This window comes from Ursus americanus, chromosome 18 (genome assembly GCF_024610735.1).
Source record: "Ursus americanus isolate L20-20 chromosome 18, mUrsAme1.1.p, whole genome shotgun sequence".
In the NCBI taxonomy this organism is placed as follows: domain Eukaryota; kingdom Metazoa; phylum Chordata; class Mammalia; order Carnivora; family Ursidae; genus Ursus; species Ursus americanus.
In genome coordinates this window covers 28,125,633-28,147,252 of record NC_142144.1, presented here as the reverse complement: position 1 = coordinate 28,147,252, position 21,620 = coordinate 28,125,633, and the positions used below count along the sequence as shown (strand labels likewise).

The following is a 21,620-nucleotide window of genomic DNA, read 5'->3' as shown; positions in this document are numbered from 1 at the left end:
GATATCCAGAAAAATAAATTAGTAGATTACACATTTTAGTAAAATAATTACAATCAATGAATATAATCTGTTTTTGCCATTGTATTAAGTGTATTAAATCAGCCAAGGCAAAATATAATCAGCGGGCATTCATTAAAGCATAAATGTAAACCACAGCATTTGTAATAATGGTAATTAAAAAAAATAACAATAGAACTAATAATAATGATACCTAATTTTTTTGAGAACTTAGTTGTTACCAGATACTTGTACTTTATACATATTGCTTCATTTGACTCTCTTAGCATCATAAAGAGCTAGTATTTGTTACTCTATTTTATAGCTTAGGAACGATACTTACAGGGATTAAATAAAATAGCTTGAGCATCACACAGCTAGTGTACTGCAGAAGTGGGATTTGAAACAAAACCATCTGATTCCAAAGACCATTACACTATAGTCATAAATAGATACTTGGTATTTCCCTTGTGCAAACTCTCTAAAAACTTCCTAAATCACACTTCTGTAATCAGAAAGTAAACTTTTCTTGCAAAAGTAATATGATAATATTGAATAATAAAGACTTTAAATGAGCAAAATGAATGCAGAATGTGATTCAGGGGCTACCTTCTCTATTGTCTACTTTCTCTATTAATGGAACTTAATAGAATAGATCAAGCAGGTCATCCCTTACCTCCATTTACTGTGAATTTATCTTTTTCTTTTCTTTTAAATCACTTAAAATTGTCTATAAAATTATAGTGGATGTGCACCTGTGCAAGAAAGGATGCATCTTCCATAACTGAAAACATTTATGTATATACAGGTCATTTATTCCAGCTACCCAGACATGAATGCTTGTACTGTTTGTAAACAACTAGAAATAATTAATCAATCTCAGAAAAAGTGGCCAATCTTTACTAATTAGTGATGGGTTTCTGCAACATGATAAATTGTCTTTTCTTACCATATGTCTATAAATAATTTAAAACATCCTTTAACAACATAAGAAGAAAAATAATCACTTTTTTTTTTTTTTAATTTGTAGGTTAGCAAACTGAAGTCTGGAGAGTTTAAGAATATTTTAGGGAAATTATTTTCAGTCACAAAATTAAAATAAGAGTTTATGTAAGAGTTTCAAATCATCAACTATCTAATAAAAATAATTCCTGTAATTGATAAAATAAAAAAACAGCCTCATTAGAAGATAATATGAGTGTAATCGCCAAAGGAAATATCTCAGGGATACAAATGTTGTTGATTCTTCAATAAGGTACATGAACATATGGAATATATGGTAGAAGGCAAATGCATTTATAAAAGCATCTCAATCTCAGTTCTACTTTGACTGGTATTTAATTTTTTTTTAAGTAGTCCTTGATAAAATTTTAAACATATATAAAAAATAGATTTTAAAAGATAAAATTAAATAATTTGTAGATTGCACTCATCTACATTCTAAAGGCTCTGAAAGGTAACAGTGGTTATAATTTATTAAGTTATTTCACTGATTATGCTAAGGACTTTGGTTATTAAGAATGAATAATATTAAGACCTCATTCTTTAGAAAAAGAACCAGAGGAAATAAAATATAAGACATAACAACATATTATTGCCTACATAAACAATGCAGTTACTGAAGGATTCATAGCAGAGTTCTGTCTGAGAGAAGGCTTGAAGGGTAAGAATTTCGAGAGTGGCTCTAGGTATTGGAAGAACATTTTGTGGACAAGAAAAAAAGAAAGCATTGTCTACATGTAGGAGTATAGGAATATTTGAATATTATTGAAGAAATGGTTGGAAAGGAAGAAAAGTCAACTAAGAAGCTATTCTGAAAACATGAACAGTTGGTATTTCTTTGGGGGGAAAAACACAAAAATATAATCACTCATTCCTTCGTTGAAGAAATAGTTGTCTCAGTAAGTGCCAGCCATTGAAGTCATCAATTATAGTTTATTGGGAAAGGCAGACTAACAAACAGGCCATTAAATTACACTTGGGTAAATTCTACATTAAGGGTAAGTTCTTTGGGAGGACACAGGAACATACAGGGGAGTCACCATGGTAAGTTACCCAGAAGTTAAGTAAGTTAAGACTAAGCTCATAAATATCTGGGGAAACAGTATTCAAAAAGCAGAAATAGGATATGTGAAACAGAAACTAACAACAATCATGCTGCATGCAAGTCCTTCTATATGCCCAGAAAACTGAGAATAAAGAATAAGATTATTTTTTTTCAAAGAAAATTAAGTTCATGGACTTTGGTATTTAATAGATAGAGGCTCAAGTCCAAAGACTTAATAATTAGTTGTTAAGCCTTAGTCAAGTTAATTGACTTCTCTTAACTAAAGTTTTTTTTCCTCTGTAAAATGTAGATAATAATAGTGGCTTTCACCTGGAGCATTGCAGGAATTACAGGGAATTATATAATTTATCCTCAGCTTCTTGCTCAGAGTAAGTGTTAGATGAATAAAAATGGTGGTGGTGGGTCGTTGTTATGAGCTACCTAAGCATAGAAAACTGGTCTATTGGGCTTTGCATACTTAATTCTTAGAACAGTACCTGACACATAGTAAGTTACCAATTAGTGTTTCTGAATGAATGAATATTTGAATTATCACAGAAGCAAGGGAAAAAAGCTTTTGGTACAGAGGGAGGCCACGACTTTTAATTGCACCCATATAAGAACAATCCTGAAATATTATTTTTTGGGTTAAGAAACAAAGAAGTCACTGGTGATTTCTATGGAGTATCATCAATTCAGTAATGGCTGAGTAGGAATTAATGAGAAATGAATAAATATAGAGAGACCAGTATAAAAACATATTTCAAGCGACTTGACCATAAATAAAGAGGATGGAAATAGGATTGTGGCTGAAGGAAGAAAATAGAGGATTCTTTTTCTTTTTCTTTTTTTTTTTTTTTTTTTTTTTTGGACTTGGGAAAAGGTAGCAAAGAATAAGAAGTTAAAGGAAGAGAGACATCATGTACAAATGAAGTGTGTGATGAGATTCTCATCAAGAGAGAATACAGATGGAGAATTAGGTCACAACTCCAGCATCACTTCCACTTATACCATAAGGAAGGAGATATAAAAGTGAGGAGAGTTGACTCAGAAGGTCTGAGTTACTCAATCTTTGAACATTTAAAAGCTAAACTATCCTTTGGCCATTCCTAAGAGATAATCTCTGAGCCCCTGAATTATTCTGCTTGATAAGAGTGTTTTTATATGCTTGAGGGCTTGAAACATTCTGTACCTGTTTGACCAAATAAATTTACTCATTAACGTAATTTATAAAACTTCCCATATCCTACATATAACACTTCCATGTTTCCATGACCACAACCAAGAAAACTGGGAAATAAAGTCTTTACTCAAAGCAAGCACATGTCCAAGTGAAAGACAAATTTTGTAACTATAACAGAACAGACTTGAAATGGGGTAACTGACCAAAAAGAAAAGTGCTATATGTGGGTTTTACATAGGCTTTTTCATCTAATTTATACCATAGTCTAATGAAAAAGAGTCCTAGGTAGGTTAAATAAATTTCCTAAGCCCACACAGGCAGTACCTGGCAGGTCCAGGAAACAAATTCAGCTAAGTATGATCTCCAAGTCCATATAATTTTCACTAGAGGAATGATTTTTAAATATTTAGGCATTTTCAAGAATACTTGAGAATATCACAAAAGTTATAGTCCATAGAAAAACATACTAACAAGACTCCTCTTAAACTTTTGAGGGCAGTCTGTAAAGCCAAAAATTGAACATTGCAGCAGTAATTCTCAACAACAGTATGAATGGTAACTTGTATCCTAGAGCTTGATCAGAATAAATGTTAACATAGGCGAGACAGATATAAATATGCACATAAAATATATTACTTGCATTTACATCCTAGGCTGCTGGTCCACAGTAGCAATGCACCAGAAGACACGTGGACCTGTTAAGGATTATCAAGACCCCCTAAAATATACCTTGTTCCTCAAAATTTTCTCAACTGCAAAGGATTTAAGAATAGAACCTCAGATTTTAATATACCTTATTGCTTTGCTGTTTTTAAGTAATTTTTAAAATTGTCCAAAAAATGCTATTTTAAAGGTGGGTAGGTATATATCTGCCTGTATGTTTGTAGTGTAAAAGGACACATAGCTTTCTACTCTTCAAAAATTTCTGAGAATTATAGGTTCTAATTATTACCCTTTTTTTTTTTTTTTTTAAGAATAGGAATTGGAGAAGGTACTGGTAGGAAGAAACAGCTTTCCTCTGATCTCAGAAACAAATGAACCAATACTACTATTACTACTAATAATAATAATACTTTTTTACATTAAAAGCAGGTCAAATCCTAAATTGTTGCACTTTCTTCAAGGTAACAAATTATTTATTTAGATGGTATTCAAAAAAGTGTGTAAATAGTTCACATTAGTTAACGATCTTGAAAAAAACTGTAAATGCAAATAAGATATTTAGAGAGATACTTTGATTATAAATACTGTAATTATCTCAGTAACATTCTATTATATCCATTTCAAAACTGGGTCATAATTTTCACCAATGCATGAAAGCATCACTTCTTTTTCCTTCGTTTAGGATACAGATTAGTTCTATCATCATTTTTTTGACATTGCACTTACCCAGAGAAAATTATGGGGAATTAAATGTAAAAGCTTTCCTGTCCACCCACTGACTGCCCCATCCCCTGGAGTTCCTTCTTTTCAGGGAAAATCATATAGAATTAAATAATGTTGGGGTTGGAAGAAGCCTTAACAGTTACCCACTTACACCACCTTTCTGAAGCATGAATTGGATACTTGATAGTAAGGTGTGACCATTGTAGCAAATGTAATTTCAAGGGAAAAAATAGTTAAGGCTCTAGGAAATACCTTTCCTAGGTATTATTATTCTCTACAATATGTACTATTTTCTACAATAAAAGTAGAGAAACTTTCACAAAAACTTTTAATCTGTGCAAGCCAAGGCAGGACCACAGCACTCCTCTCACATCTAAAACTACAGAGAAATGCTGGTACCCAGATAAGGACAATGATAAAAAGAGAAAGCCAAAAATCCTTGAGAAGCAGCTTCCACCCAAGTAAGAGGGAATGATTTGAAAATCTCAAAGAAAATACCTATACTACACCACTTGTTCCTGTGGGTGACTTCTATATATTGTTCATTTACTTATTTTTGGAGTGGTAGGGGTGGTAACAGAGGAGAAACTACAAGGGAAGGAAATCAGGACACTAACAAAATAGAAGCCAGGAAAGGTTAGATGAGGACTTTTGTGCTGACATATTATAGGATGACAGTTTTCTCTTTCTTGTAGGGAAGTAAATATTATAATTTTAATCTTGTAATTAAATCTTGTAATATCATAATCCCACATCTATGTCATAGAGACATTTAAATGAGAAGTAAATATATTTAGAGACTGTTGAAAATATATTTATTAAAGGCAGAGGGCATACAAGTTCGTTATTGCTCCCTGTCCTCATATACCTGCCTTCTGCATAGAGTACAACTGTACAATTGAACAGAATAAGTATCACATTCACCCGGAAGAATTGTAGGGCAATTATGGTCAGTACACTGAGACACATTTTGGGGATACAACTAAGGACTGAAACATACTGTAGAAACTTCTTCCAGCTCTGTGGCATCTGTGTCATATGATTATTGAATACAATTTCTATTCCTTTGATATTAAAGCGTAAAAGACTTTTGGAGACACAGACACTGAATCTAGTAGAAGTCATTGCTTATTAAATGAATAATTATCATGTATGGTAAAGAATAGTTCACTCAACTGAACATATGCAATTATTTCTTATACAGCTCCTTCTTATGTAAGATGTTTCAATAACAGACATCTACTGAAGGAATCAGTGTAAAGAAGGGTACATTGACTTTCGACCACGTCAACAGAGCAGACCAAGTGTGACTGCATGATGATCAGTGACCTAAGATGTGGTCTGGAATAAAAGGCAATGCCCTGTTAATAATTACTAGTAAAATAAGTTATCTGAGATTTGAATTGGGAGTATAGATAGGACTTGGTTGTTGACAACATGCCAGAAAAAAGAACTCAAAGTATAGCTTTCCTTTTTGGGTTTTCTGCTGTGGGTTCATCTTCCTATTCAAGAAGTCAAGTCCTGAGGATGAAGATATCAATCCTCTACTTAGCTGTAGTATCTCTACTGATACAGGCTAACTAAGTAACAGTGGATTGAACTCAGAAGTGTAGATCAAGCCATTGTTAACATCTTTCATTACTGAAGAGAGCATTATGAAATAAAGAATTATTCCCTCTGTGCAGTCATCTTTCTCATCTTCAATTCAATCACATTGTCCTGGTACAGTTTTCTGTTACAATAGCTTCCATAAAAGAAAGAAACTTTTATTTTCACTTAATAATTCCTTTTACTTTTCTGAGGTATTATGTATCTCTGTTCAAAGTTCATTTCCTATCATTTCTCTCTAATCGCTTCTTGGGGTAACAAAGTAGCTTCCTTTGTAATTACAGACTATTACCATTACTAAAAAGTGCACAGCTTTCTCAACATAAATTACATATTTTGTCCATTGTATAAATGCATTTCAAAATATACTATTTATTTACACTGAATATAATTGGCTTGGTCACTGAATATAAAATTTATCAATCTTCATATTATAATTAAGTAGACAATGGACTTACAGAAGTTGTAAAATCTCTAAAATGCTTTGATCCTTAAAGAGAGAAGGAATTTTTAAAAGAAAGGTAATTTTGCGCTGCCTGAAAAGATTTATTGTCTATGTTTATACTTTTCTGTATGAAATGGTGATAAAATAGAAGACAGAATGTGATGTCATTTTGACAGAATATAATAATGACAAATTACTCAATGAAATAAGTTTATATATAACACATGGCATATTTTACATGCATATACATATATGCATAATACATATTCATATATTATATATGCATATAACTATATTTCACACACTAGATATCAAGTAGCCTAAAATTATAATTCAGACTGCTTTGAATCCAACCATACAAATACAGAAATAAAATATGCTAATTACAGATAAAAAATCTGAGGTTCTGAAAGGTAAAACATTTTGTACAAAGACACACAGTGGGTAGATCCAAGCTAGACTTTGAATTCAGATTCTTTTGTACCTAATGCCAGAGAAGTTTCTACTTTCAATTATATTTATTAAATTATTGTTGAATTATAAAGTTTGAATGGAAAACTGGCATTCATGAAATTTAGACTAGTACTGTTCATGATGATGATATAATGTTAAGGAATATGGGACCTTTGGTCAAAGTAAAGTTTTACATATTCTGTCTAAGAAACCAATATATTTGTCTTGACTGAGAATGAAATGTTGGTGAGAATTCATTTGCCTCTTATGGAAAACACACATTAGGGTGGTCCCCATGATTTTTATACCCTAGTATCCATGCCTTTGTGTAATTTCCTTTCCTTGAGTTTGGGTAAGACATGTAACTTCAAGTTATTCAAAGGGAGATTGTCCTTGGTGGGCGTGACCTAATTAAAGAAGCCCTTCAAAACAGGGTGTAGAGTTCAGAGACTCAAATCAGCAGAGATAAACATTGGTTTTCTTGGTTGCTGGCTTAGAATATACAAGTTACAATGCATCAGACAACTGCAAAGAAATGAATTCTGCCTGTAATATCAGGATGCCTGGAAATAAATCCTTCCTTACTCAAGCTTCCAGATAAGTATGTAGCCTGGTTTCAGCCTTATGATACCCTTAGCAGAGAACCCACATAAGCTTGTACCAAACTACTAACCTACAGAAATCGTGAGATAATGAATGGGTGTCATTTCAAGCTCATAAGTTTGTGGTAATTTTTTACATAGTCATAGATAACTAATGCACCTAGTAAATAAATAAAATGAAGAAGGCAAGAAGAAAAGGAAATTTTAAAAATAATTTTAAAGATTTCAAATTATAAAAGTTTTATATATTTATAAAATGTATAGATGAATATGCTAAGCTAAACAATGAAAGCTTCATTTTGTGAATGTCATTGTTGATTCTCCAAATTCTCTACTGAATATAAAAGTCAGAAGGAAAAAGGAAAGAAAAAGGACAGTCTAACTTCTCATTTCCAGGTCACATAACAAGTGAAGAAACAAGTGAAGAAAGTGAGACAGCAGCATCTTTACTGAACTTCAGTGAAGTAAAACAACCATTAGTTATATTTATGAATTCTGCAGCTCTATACTTTAAACTGGGTTCAGCAGAGATGACTTGATTCTGCTTTAGAATGAATAGAGATTCAAACAAAAGACTCAAAGAGTAGGACCTAGAATAATATGAAGAGAATTCCCTTACATGACTGGAGGATGACGTTAGGTAGCCAATGGGTATCTCAGTTCTTCTAAATATGAGCTTTCTCATCTTGTCTCTCCACATGTTATAGTATGGACTTCTTCTGGATCTGATGGCTGGGTTCCAAATGTAAATATCAAGAGAGTGTGAGTTTGAGAGCATGCAAGAATATACAATCATGCCAGGGAGAAGCTGTATGCTATTTTCTTTTTAAAATGTAGCCTTGTAAATCATGTAACCTAACGTCCACCACATTCCATTGTGTGTAAGAATCACAAGTCTACCCAATACACAGGGAAGGAAAAGTAGACTCAATCTACTGATGGAAGGCTAGCATTGTTTCAGAAGAGCAAATGGGACCATAAATATTTCTATAGCCATTTTTGAAAAATACAATCTCTCACCTGTGTATTTCCTCTTCCTTCTAATTTATATTTGGATCTAGGATTTATTTGACAAATAAGAAGTAAGAGGCTACAGTCACTTATATCTTACATAATTAACAAAAATATTAATTTTAACTGTTCTGCATATTTTCAACTTAGAAAAGAATCTGCGAAAATATATGTATCTTTAAACCAGGTACCTTCAAATCCTTATGAATTACAGGGACTCCCTTGACTGCTGTTTCCTTTATAAATTTGTTTTTGCTTCCCAGAAATTTATGCTCCTAAGCTACAATCATCTTTACCTTTCAAGAATTGGTACACCTTACTTTAAAAGCTGTTTCCCAAAGGATAATCTGCCTGTTTAAACCTGAAACCTTATGAAAGATTTTGTTTTAAAGAAAGTTCTCCATACCTTTACTTGAATTATCCTTTCAAACTTGGCCTTACCCAACTTCCTTACATTTGCAAAGGCATCTAAGTAGTGCTCCCTAAACATAAGACACACTTGTCTGCTTAATCTGTCCTTGCTCTAATCTCCCTTTATGAAAAATCGTTCACTTTATCTCTACTATTGAGAATACTATTCACTATATTTTGGTTGTGTTAGACTTTCCCACATAGTATTCATTTTTCCCATGTGCAGAATAGAGATGAGTCTTTATTTGTATCTCCAGAGCTTATTACAGTATAATATAGTATATTATAACACAACAATTAAAATTCTAGGTAGTCATCTGCTTAATTATCTGGCTACAAGTTCACATAGCCTGACTCTCCCTAAAGCTCTGGGATTTGCTTCTATAATAGATTTATCTAGGGTTTAGAACATTTTCAGTCAGATTTGGTGGGATTCAAAATAACTGCAAGTATACAACTGCATGCACACGTGCACACACACACACACACACACACACACACACACACACACCATTAGAAGTAGTTATAATGCACAGATTTTTTTGTGTAGTCCTTTCAACATTTGAAACAGTTAGCCAGCAATAAATATCATCTAACTGACACCTGCAAAATACAAGCAGAATCTGTGTAGTCACTGAATTTCAATGGCTTAACATCCCATACATGTACAATCACACAAAATCATTTCTTCCAACAAAACCTTACGGAGAAAATAACCAGGTTTTGGGCTACCTACATCCATGCTTTCATTCAGTCATCTAGGTTGACAGACTCTGCCATCTTCAATGCACAGATTTCAAGATTAACCTCGGAATGCACACTGATGTTGGCCAGAAAGAAAAAGACCATGGGAGAATGATAAGGAATTTTACTCTTCCAGGACTGAAATTGACACACATTACTACTGTTTAGATTCCTTTCAATATAACTCAGTCACATGAAAATTTCTAAGTACAGAAGAGACAGAACATGGGTAGCCATTCAGTAATAACACTATGCACAGATTTCTGGTGGACAGTCAGTTCTACCACAATGATCAATCGGGTACTTCTGGTAATAGTTGGCGCCAAGTGAGGTCCAAATTCTGCGCAATTATTTTATTTGAAGAACTACTACTGTATATTTAGTCAAAGTGTTTTATGCATTCTATATATTTAAATGCATGTGACAATGTGGAAATGACGAAAAAGCAAAGATAACTCCCTACTATGTTCTTCCACATAGCATCTAGTTCCATAATACTCTAAACTGACTTTTAAGACTGGTTAAATAACCCCACTAAATTCATTTATATACTATTGGTTTATACAGATTAGTATATTCTGAGTTGCAATATAAACTGACACCTCAAAAATTATATTTTAATATACATTTTTTACCACAAATTAGAGATTTTACCATGAATTAAATATTCACAAGGTATATTCTCTAAGGTAGGGTTAGCCTTAGTAGTAAGCCAATGATTTCATTATTTTAAATGAAAATTGTTTTAAATGTTCAATAATGTATCTATAAAAAAATCAGTTTTTTTAACTTTTCAAACCTGCATACCAAAATAAATGATTTTGTGGCCACCTATATGCATGGCTGTATGTTCAAGAACAATTTATTTAGATAATCATGTAAGAACACATCAACATACTTGTTGCTATATTGAATACCTGTATTCCTCCCGAATTTATATGTTGAAATCCTAATCCCCATGACGATGGTATTAGAGTATGGAACCTTTAGGAGGTGATTAAGTCATGAGAGTGAAACCCTCATAAATGAGAAAGTGGCCTTATAAAAGACATCTGAGAGACCTCTCTCACCAAACCCACCATGTGAGGATACAAAAAGAAATCAGCAATCTGCAATCTGGAAGAAAGTCCTCCCTAGAACCTGACGGTGCTGGCATCCTGATCTTGGACGTCCCACTTCCTGAATGGTAAAAATAAATTTCTGCTGTGTATAAGCCACCCAGTCTCTAGTATTATAGGGCTGTTATAGGACCCCTAATGGCCCTAAGAGACATTATATTAATACATTAATACTAGGCACTCATTTTAGCTAATAATAAGCAATTATGTTAATAATGTTAAACTTGTTCATATGATAAACTAACCCTGCATAATGTAAGGTGTTTTGTTAATAAATTATTTCAGTGTGTACTTCTTTATTGAAATAATGTAAGAAAAAAATGGTAGAAAAACCTCACCCACTATGTAATAAGAATGACAGACTGCCTTATGAATCTGATTTATGAGCAAGAACTAATAAACACGGTTACCTTGAGAACAGGGTAAAAAACAAATTGAAATGCCAGATAATCTAAATTCAAGAGACTTTTAGGTCATACTTTCCTATAAATCACGGCTTGTTTCCTGCAAAATCTAACACTAGATAAACACTGTTAGGTATTTTCTTAAGTGAAATATATACACTAATTAATAAGATCCAGAGATCTAAGATTTTAAAAATATTTTAGCCCATGCTATTCTTATGGGAAAAAATGTACACTACATACTGAGAGCACAGCTTTTCCCTTTCTCTTACAGGCTTTTTAGTCTCTAATAATAACCTGGACTAAGTCTTATACCATCAGATTTCCTGGTTCTCAGGCCTTCAGACCCAGACTGGTAACTCTATGATTGGATCTCCTGATTCTCCAGCTTGCTAACTTCAGATCTTGGGAATTTTTCAGCCTCCATAATCATGTGAGTCAATTCCTATAATAGTTCTACACATATAACAGGACATATTGGCTCCTATTGGTTCTGTTTCTCTAGGGAATCCAGACTAATACATCAGTATAATAGAAATATTTACTAGAGTTTTTCCTAGTGATGACTTCATTTTTTTATATTTATCTTTTTAGCGTATCTAAAGAATTTTGGTGTATGAATATTTTTGTAGCATTTCAAAGTGGTGTTAATCAAATTGAAACTTTCGAGCCTTTTTAAATCACTATTAATCTTTAGAATAAAATTTCCATATTGAAATCATATTATATATGCAATATTATATCATGCTTTAACTGTGCTTCATATAAAGGATTATTCTGTTTTTTTAGAAATATGTTATGATCTAAGTACAGAGGGGTGCTTATTACTTCCTTTAGTATAAGAACTTAGATTTAAATATTCTTTTACTGTTGCTCATTTAGAATGTTGCCAACGATTTATCACTTATATGTGAGGCACTGTGCTTTTTTTCATATTCACCCATATTTAATTCTCACAATTATTTCTTCTTTACAGATCAGAAAACAGAAACACACAGAGGTAAGAAACCTATATAAAATAAATAGAAAATAAATGGCCGACTTCACATGTGAATCCAGGCTATCTCCCTATACATACCATATTCTGTCTTGTTCACTGACTAAATAATTATTTTTGATTTGTTGGTACAAGGTAACAAATTTCCTTTCAGAAAAGTAGTATTATTAGTGTTCACTATGCAATGCAATACTATTCCCTGTCCTTTTCAGGATTAGTTATGTTACTTTTTATATTTGGTAATTTAAAAATAAAATAAAAATAAATAAATAAAATAATTTAAAAATAAAAATAAAATAATACTTTTATATTTGGTAATTTAAAAAAAAATTTCTCTCCATTTCATTGTAACATCTTAAATTATTGGGTTAAAACATATTAAATTATCAATATAGACTGATTTTGATATACAAGAGTGGCAATTTGAGTGGCAAGTTATTATAAATGAGTTTGAAATATTTTTCCATTTTTTAATATTTTAAAATCCCCTGTGAATTTTCTACTGAAGTTCTTTTTTTTTGACATTGCCAAAGTAGTATTCTTATCAATTTATATGAGCTTTGCACAAGAACATTAACTTTTGACCTAATAATTTAGTAAACAAACAAGGATACTAAAACATAACCAGATAATGCTCAATATTTCAATATAAAAGATTAATGTTAAATTAAAGATTTTGATATTATCTAAAGACCATAAACCACAGAAACAGACATAGATATTTAAATGATAATAAGATAAACAGAGATGACTGATAATTTTGCATTTTAAATAAAAATACCAGTTAAATAAAAGGTGCATATGCAAAGCAAAAGTGCATATATTTATTATTCTTTAGCATTATCTTAATTCAGAATAACTCTGGTGCAAAACTGAAGCAACTGAACTAGTTAGTAACTTCATTTACTATATCCATTCACATCCAGAAGTAATATCAAGTTCTGTGGGATGGAGAAAGGAAGAGAAGGAGGGAAGAAATGGAGGATATTATCTGGTTTCCAACTAGTATTCAGGATAGATATTACATATTTTAATCTTTAATCTCATAAAGCACAGGACCTAAAATTAAGAATTAAATATTTGTCAATATATACCTATATATACACAAAGAATTTGTGTTTTAGTAATTATGTAATTATGTATGCAAAACTGAAGTATCAACTTTTCTCTTTCTCATTCTTAATAATTTCCATAGAGGTCTTTCTTGACTTCATCTTTAAAATACACTCATTGTATACATTTATTTTTGGTAGTAATTAAAAGCTTTTAATTGCTATAATCTTCTTGACTCTTACAAAAGGCAGTGAGTGAAATGACTGATGTCAACTACAGACACAAGGAAAAGATTATTACTAAAACAATTACTGACATACTTAAGTATATGCTTTGCATATTTCATAAATTTAATGCTCATAATGGCATTCTTGTTTTATGAGCTTTAAATTTTGTATAAACTAAAAAAAATCTTAAAAGTTGTTAAAAGACAAATAGGTACTGTGTGGGGGCTTTGTAAAGCTTAGCTTGACTAGACTGAACTGCATTTCTCAAAATGCCTCTTCTTATATGTTTGCAACTATGGGAGGTTTCTATGGAAGGCAGAAGTGCAACAGTAGCTATTTAGTAGCACACACACATTGTCACGTACCTGCTGGCTCATCCTTTTGGCAGGAGGTAAATGCAGAGACTTCCTCTGGATTCTCCTCTTCTCTGACTCCAGGGCAGGTCTATGAGTTTAGCTCTATAAGGAAGGTCCTTCCTACAAGACACCCATACCATCAAGGTCAGACGTAATGAGAACTGACATGAGTTTCTATTCATAGTCATGGACTCTAGCTTGCCTTTGGAGGTCCACATTCTTGCGGTTCTGCTTTTCTGATAGAACCCTACCTAATACAGATACAAAATGATCAGAGTAGATGTCAATCCCTGTGCCACACTGGTGCTTACTTAGTGAATATCAGCTCAGGGTTTGGCCAATGTTGGAACCTGCTATTTTTTTAACACAACTATTCTGTCTCTTTCCATTGCCAACATACTGACTGGATATGTTAAAGTGCTTTGAGAAATTGTGAGGTATTATACAAATTTAGATTTTTATTGCTATTATTATTATCAACATTAGTATTAAATTTTGCCTGGTGAATAGGCAAAGCATGCTTTCAAATGCAAACTTTATTAGAGGTATACTTATACTAATATTCAATATTGGAATTTGGTTACAAATGATACATGTTTCCATTTTTATTGGACTTTGAAAAATCCTCTCAAAGCCATTAGGTTCTGTTTAATTACTAAGCTAAGTAACAGCTAAAAAAGTCAAGAAGTCAAATAATCTTTTAATGGAATCCACCAGTTTAACATAGAATCCCAATGTACTTAGCACTTGTTACTGTTGACATTTGGTATACAGCTACCAGCTATCAGCTATTGTCCTCGTTTCTGCCATAACTGAACAAAATGAATATACAGAGATACACAGTTGACCTATGAACAACACTGATTTGAACTGTATGGGTCCACTTTTTTTTTTTTTTTTAAGATTTTTATTTATTTATTTGACAGAGAGAGACAGCCAGCGTGAGAGAGAACGCAAGCAGGGGGGGGTGGGGGAGGAAGAAGCAGGCTCTTAGCGGAGGAGCCTGATGTGGGGCTTGATCCCAGAGCACCGGGATCACGCCCTGAGCCAAAGGCAGACGCTTAACGACTGCGCCACCCAGGTGCCCCTGTATGGGTCCACTTACACACAGGTTTTTTTTTTTCAATAAAGTATAGGACTGTAAATATATTTTCCTTATGAATTTCTTAATAATATTTTTCTCTAGTGTACTTGATTGTAAGAACATACAAAATATGTGTTGATCGACTGTTTGTTATGAGTAAGATGTTCAACAATAGGCTCTTAGCAGTTAAGTTCTGGGGAAGGGGGGTGGTCAAAAGTTACACACAGATTTTTGACTGAATGGGGGGTCAGTACCCCTAACCCCTGCATTGTTCAAGGGTCAACTGTACATTAAATGTATAACAAATAAATATATATATTGTAGAAATTGAAAGCCAGGTTTCTTGCTGATGGAAAAAGTTAGAAATAAACAAAGACAGAATGATATAATAAATCCTGAAATGTAGGATTCAATTTGGAGTTATCAGGTATTTGGAGTTATTAGTTATTTTGAGTTTGGTATGATTTCACAGGTTTTAAAAATAGGTGTGTATATAAAAGAAATACAGAAGTGTGAAACATTTCCTGTCTCTATCCAATGAGAGGACCTAGAGCTTGCATACCGAAGTAGCACCTAGTAAAACTAGTGAACTAGTGCACAGATCTTAGTTTCTAAATACCAGCCCCAGGAAATGAGACCAGGGAACCTTGGAGAAGTAGTTGATTCCAAAGCAAAGATAAAGAAAAATATAACATAAACCAGGAATAACTTAACATGCCAAGAGATAAAGAACTGATAAAGGAAGAAGATGATGACAATGATGGCATGTCAAAGGAACACAGAAGCCAATGTGAAAGAGCTCCCAGTAGCCAAAGCTAGCACAATTTGAGAAACAATGATAACTGTGCATCATAACCCAAGGATTAAAACACATATGCATGAGTCCATAGGAAATGAAGAAAAGATATCTCTTAATTACAGAAAAATTCCATTTAATAAATATAACTAAGTGAGGAATATTAGAAACCCACAGTAATAATTATTGTAGACCAAAATTAATAGGTAAAATTAAAGAGAAGTAGAACGTTGTATAATTTAAAGTATTTTCCCTCAGGTATTGCTTAATTACCCGAGGGAAAATTATAACTATACAATGGAGAAACCAGGTAGACACCACCTTAACCAAAGGATCAAGATTAATATCAGCATAATAAGCCATAATGACACGTAACTGCTGAAGTGATCCATTCATATCAGCAGGGCCCATCTCTTCTATTTTTTTCCCAAAATTCAAAATTTCAACATAGTCATGAGAAAACATCAGACAGACATCAGACCCAAATTGAATGACATTCTACAAAATACTTTCAAAAGTGTCAAATGCTCTTCAGAAATGTCAATGTCATAAGAGACAATTAAAGACTCAGAAACTGTCACAAACCAGAGGCAACCAAAAGATAGGACAACAAAATGCAATGCAGGCTTCTGGATTAGATTCTGGAAGAAAGGAAGGAAGGAAGGAAGGAAGGAAGGAAGGAAGGAAGGAAGGAAGGAAGGAAGGAAGGAAGGAGAGAGAGAGAGAGAGAGAGAGAAAGAAAGAAAGAAAGAAAGAAAGAAAGAAAGAAAGAAAGAAAGAAAGAAAGAAAGAAAGAGAAATCAAAATTAATTTTGTATTTTGGCTAATAGTATTTTACCAATGTTAGTAGTATTGTCCCAATTATCTTAATTTTAAGACTAGTACCATGACTGCACATGATGTTAACTTTGAAGCTGAGTAAAGTGTATCCAAGAGCTTGATTTTACTTTAGGGTAGAATTGACATGAAGTTAAGAAAAGACCCTAAGTTGTCACTGAATTTTGGTAAAATAAGGTGTTGAATTTTGAAGCTGTCTTCAATCTTGATTAGAAATCAGAATAACAGGGGTGCCTGGATGGCTCAGTCGTTGGGCATCTGCCTTCAGCTCAGGGAGTGATCCCGGCATTCTGGGATCGAGCCCCACATCGGGCTCCTCTGCTGGGAGCCTGCCTCTTCCTGTCCCACTCCCCCTGCTTGTGTTCCCTCTCTTGTTGGCTGTCTCTCTCTCTGTCAAATAAATAAATAAAATCTTAAAAAAAAATAAAAAATAAAAAATAAAAGAAAACAGAATAACAAAATTGCTTCTAAAAATTATGTGGAATCTGATACAAACACTGTGCTGTACTTAGTCATGCAGCTATCAATGAGGATATATGTTTCAGGAAAAAGTTAACACTATTAAACTATAAGTGTTTTTCCAAATATTAAAGCAGTTTTAAGCTATTAACATCATTAGATAAGCTACATATGGTCTGCAGAATCATTTAGTATTATAGAAAAATTGTGTGCTATGCTTTCATTTAATTTTTTAAAAGATTTTATTTATTTATTTGAGAGAGAAAGGAAGGACAGAGAGAGGGCAGGGGGAAGAACAGAGTGAGAGAGACAAGTAGACTCTGTACTGAGCACCAAGCCCAAAGGGGCTTGATCTCAGGGCCCTGAGATCATGACCTGAGCCAAAACCAAGAGTCAGACACTTAACCGACTGAGTCACCTAAGCGCCCTGTTATGCTTTCATTTATGATCTGCCTTTTTCTACAAAGGATTTAAAGTAGATATGCCCTAGTATACCTATTAATAAATGTGGGCCAGAAAAATTATTTTTCATAATTTTCCCATAGATCTGAGGAAACTTCTTAGATAAGGAAAGACAAAATTAAATTATCTATAGAAATATTACTTAATAACTTACAAATAAGCTAAGTTGTGTCATATACTAATGACTGTAAAGAATATTGCAGGAAACCATTTAGTAGATACAAGTAGCCATTTAAATTTTGCAAAAGAATGAATTTATCATTTTAGATCATACAATTTTGGGTTCAACAGTAATTGTATACTAATACTAGATTAAGGCTGAAATGACCATAGCCAGAGTGATCCTTTTACTCTTTAAATGAAGAAACTAAAAACCAGTTATGTGTTCCCTATTAGAATATTGAACTTCACTTTTTCACAATGGGTTTGCCACCTGAACATAGGTGTTGTGAAAATCACCACTAAACCTAAACTAAAATGGGAAAGGAAAGACTCATATCAACATTGTCATTATTGGACACCTATATTCTGGCAAGTCTATCACTACTGGTCATCTTATCTACAAACGTGGTGGGATTGACAAAAGAACTATCGAAAAATTTGAGAAGGAGGCTGCTAAGATAGGAAAGGGTTCCTTCATGAATTCCTGGGTCTTGAATAAACTGAAAGCTAAACATGAACATGGTATCACCATTGCTTTCCTCCTGTGGAAATTGAGACCATCAAGTATTATGTGACCATCACTGATGTTCCAGGACACAGACACTTTATCAAAAACATGATTATAGGCACATCTCAGGCTGACTGGCCTATCAGGCCAAATCAGTTCTGGATATGCACCTGTACTACACCGTCGCAGCTCACAGTGCTTGCAAGTTTGCTGAGCTGAAGGAGGAAACTGATCATCATTCTGGAAAAAAGTTGGAATGGCCTCAAGTTCTTGAAATCTGGTGATGCTGCCATCATTGATACGGTTCTTGGCAAGCCTATGCGTATTGAGAGCTTCTGTGACTATCCTCCTCCAGGCTGTTTTGCCATTAGTGACACGAGGCAGATGGTTGCTCTGGGTGTCACCAAAGTAGTGGATAAGAAGGCAGCTGGAGCTGGCAAGACCACCAAGTCTGCCCAGAATGCACAGAAGTCTAAACGAATATTATCTCCAATGCCTGCCACCCCAGTCTTAATCAGTGGTGGAAGAACAATGTCAGAACTGTTTGTGTCAATTGGCCATTTAAGTTTAATAGTAAAAGACTGGAGCGCCTGGGTAGCGCAGTCGTTAAAGCGTCTGCCTTCGGCTCAGGGCGTGATACCGGCGTGCCGGGATCAAGTCCCACATCGGGCTCCTCCGCTGGGAGCCTGCTTCTTCCTCTCTCACTCGCCTGCTGTGTTCCCTCTCTCGCTGGCTGTCTCTATGTCACATAAATAAATAAAATCTTTAAAAAAAAAAAAAAAGACTGATTAATGATAACAATGCATCATAAAACATTCAGAAGGAAAGGAGGATATTCTGTGGACGGACCATTGTTTTTTGTTTTGTTTTATTTTTTGTATATGTGGCAATTTTAAGTTATTAGTTTCTATAATCAGTATTTTGTGTAGTTTCAAGTTTTTATTTAAATTATAGTTACTTAACATATATTGTAATATTAGTTTTTAGAAATCGAACTTAGTGATTCATCACTTTTGTACAACACCCAGTGCTTATCACAACAAGTACCCTTCTTAATACCCATCACCCGTTTAACCCATCACCGGCCCACCTCCCCTCCAGCAACCCTTGGTTTGTTCTCTATAGTTAAGAGTCTGTTTTATGGTTTGCCTCTCTCTTTTTTTTTTTCTATGTTTTTCTGTTTCATTTCTTAAATTCCACATACGAGTGAAATCATTTCGGTCAAATTATTTCCAAAAATACTGATTTTAGTACTTTTTAATAGAAACAACTTGACCAAAGATCTGTCACAGAATTTTGAGACCCATTAAAACAAGTTTAATGAGAAAAGAATACTGAACTTCATATTAGTCTTCAGCTAATGATTAATTTTTTATCACTTATGGAAAAAAAATCTCACTGTGTGAAAACATCCAAAAATAAGCTAATATATGTCCCAATCGTAATTTTATGAACATATCTGTCACTCTTTTGTGTTTTCTCTGTTCTTTCCCAACTAGACTCCATGCTATCCCCCAAAATACAGGTGTTCTATTTGATAAGTCTGCTTGCTCTGTTTCCTCTACCCAGAACAATTTCTTTTTCATCTTTTCCTAATGTATGCATTCTCATTCCTTCTTTAAGAACCAGTTCAAGTAACACCTATTCTAAAAAAAATCCCCAGCAATTTTTTTTTTCTTTTCTGAACTCTCCCTAACACTCTTTTTCTCCTAACTACATTCATTTATTAATACAACTATCCATTTTTTTCAACAAATATATACTGAACGCTTACTATGTGTTAGTTCTAAGGACAGGATGTACAGCGGTAAACAAGCAGACATGGTCCCCAGGTTGAAAACGGTAATAGCAGAACATGTAAACATGAGTGTGTGGGTTTTCTCTAGATATATAAATTAACAGATAAATAGGTGATGGACTGATATAAGTGCTTATAGGTACATAACTAGGATATATAATTTTTTACCTAGGGTCTCTGAGTTATTACATTTCCTACACTAGAATCATTATTGTCATTCTATGAACATCGTATGAAACAATAAAGCAGATTTTTTTTCTAAAACCATTATGTCATCCTAGGATTAAAACACATCTTACCACAGAAGTAATAAAATAGAAATTAAAGATAACTTGTAAGGGATATTTACAATTATCACAGAACAAAATACAAAAAGGCAAATCTTTCTAATTGGTTTACCCAAAATGAGTCAATCATGCTTTCTGCACATTTAAAAGTTTGCTAATAAGTTGATGTACAGAATGACACTGGTATGATATATGCACAAAGTGCCCATTTTTTTCTTGAATTCTCATACAATAATTTTCAAGATAAATGAAACTGTAAAGTTAAAGTGAACTTTAGAGGTAATCATATATAGTTTCTTAACTGACATGTTGAAAAACAATGTATCAGCCACTGAAAAATGTGTTAGCCCCTAAAGGAAAATGTAATTAACTATTACAGATGATTAAAAATATGAGACAATTATGGTACAAGGCTAAGTATGTCCTTTCTTTGAACCCACAACAACAATACTGAAACCAAAATAACAACAAAGAAAGAGACTGTCTCAGCTCATGTCTCTATCTCCAGTGCTCACAATAATGTCATGATAATGTACATAACATTCCAACTGGTATTCGCTGAACTGACTTGAGTTTTACAAGGACTAATGCAATCCAGATAACCTAGCCATTAAGCATTAGAGCTGGAATTCTAACTATAGTTCTTTTTTTTTTTTTTAAGATTTTATTTATTTATTTGAAAGAGATAGGAAAAGAGATATCTGTAGCAGGGGTGGGGGTAGAAAGGGGTAGAGGAGGGAGAAGCAGACTCCCTGCTGAGCAGGGAGCCTGATGCCAGGCTCCAGCCCAGGACCCTGAAATGATGACCTGAGCCAAAGGCAGACACTTAACTGACTGAGCCACCCAGACGCCCGTCTAATAACCAGTTCTGATTAAGTTCAAGATATTTCCAATGTGAATTTATTTATTGGACTAACAGAAAGACAATTAAAGTTACTTTTTTAGCAAGAAGCCCCCCATACTGTGAGAATACAGTGTGAAAAAAGCTAAGGTCTTTTTAGTGGTTTGATCCCTAACAGTGGAAATATCAGGTGCCAATAATGTTCCCACTTTCTTGGAGGGTCACAGCCACTTCAAAATTCCAGAGAAAGTAGAAACTTTTTATCTAAATGGCAATTGCATGAAATTTTCTTTCCTGACGGAAACCCTTTGTGATTACATAACTCTTAACTCTACAAAAAAATA

General features: G+C 33.5%; 1 long non-coding RNA gene across 1 annotated transcript in view; it reads right to left on the bottom strand.

Moving 5' to 3' along the window:
• LOC148108575 (uncharacterized) overlaps positions 1 to 21,620 on the bottom strand; it is a 273,205-nt gene that overhangs the window by 109,968 nt on the left and 141,617 nt on the right. The window contains exon 2 of the long non-coding RNA XR_015727547.1: positions 14,052 to 14,162. This is a non-coding gene — a long non-coding RNA (uncharacterized LOC148108575). The remainder of the gene's footprint in view (positions 1 to 14,051; positions 14,163 to 21,620) is intronic.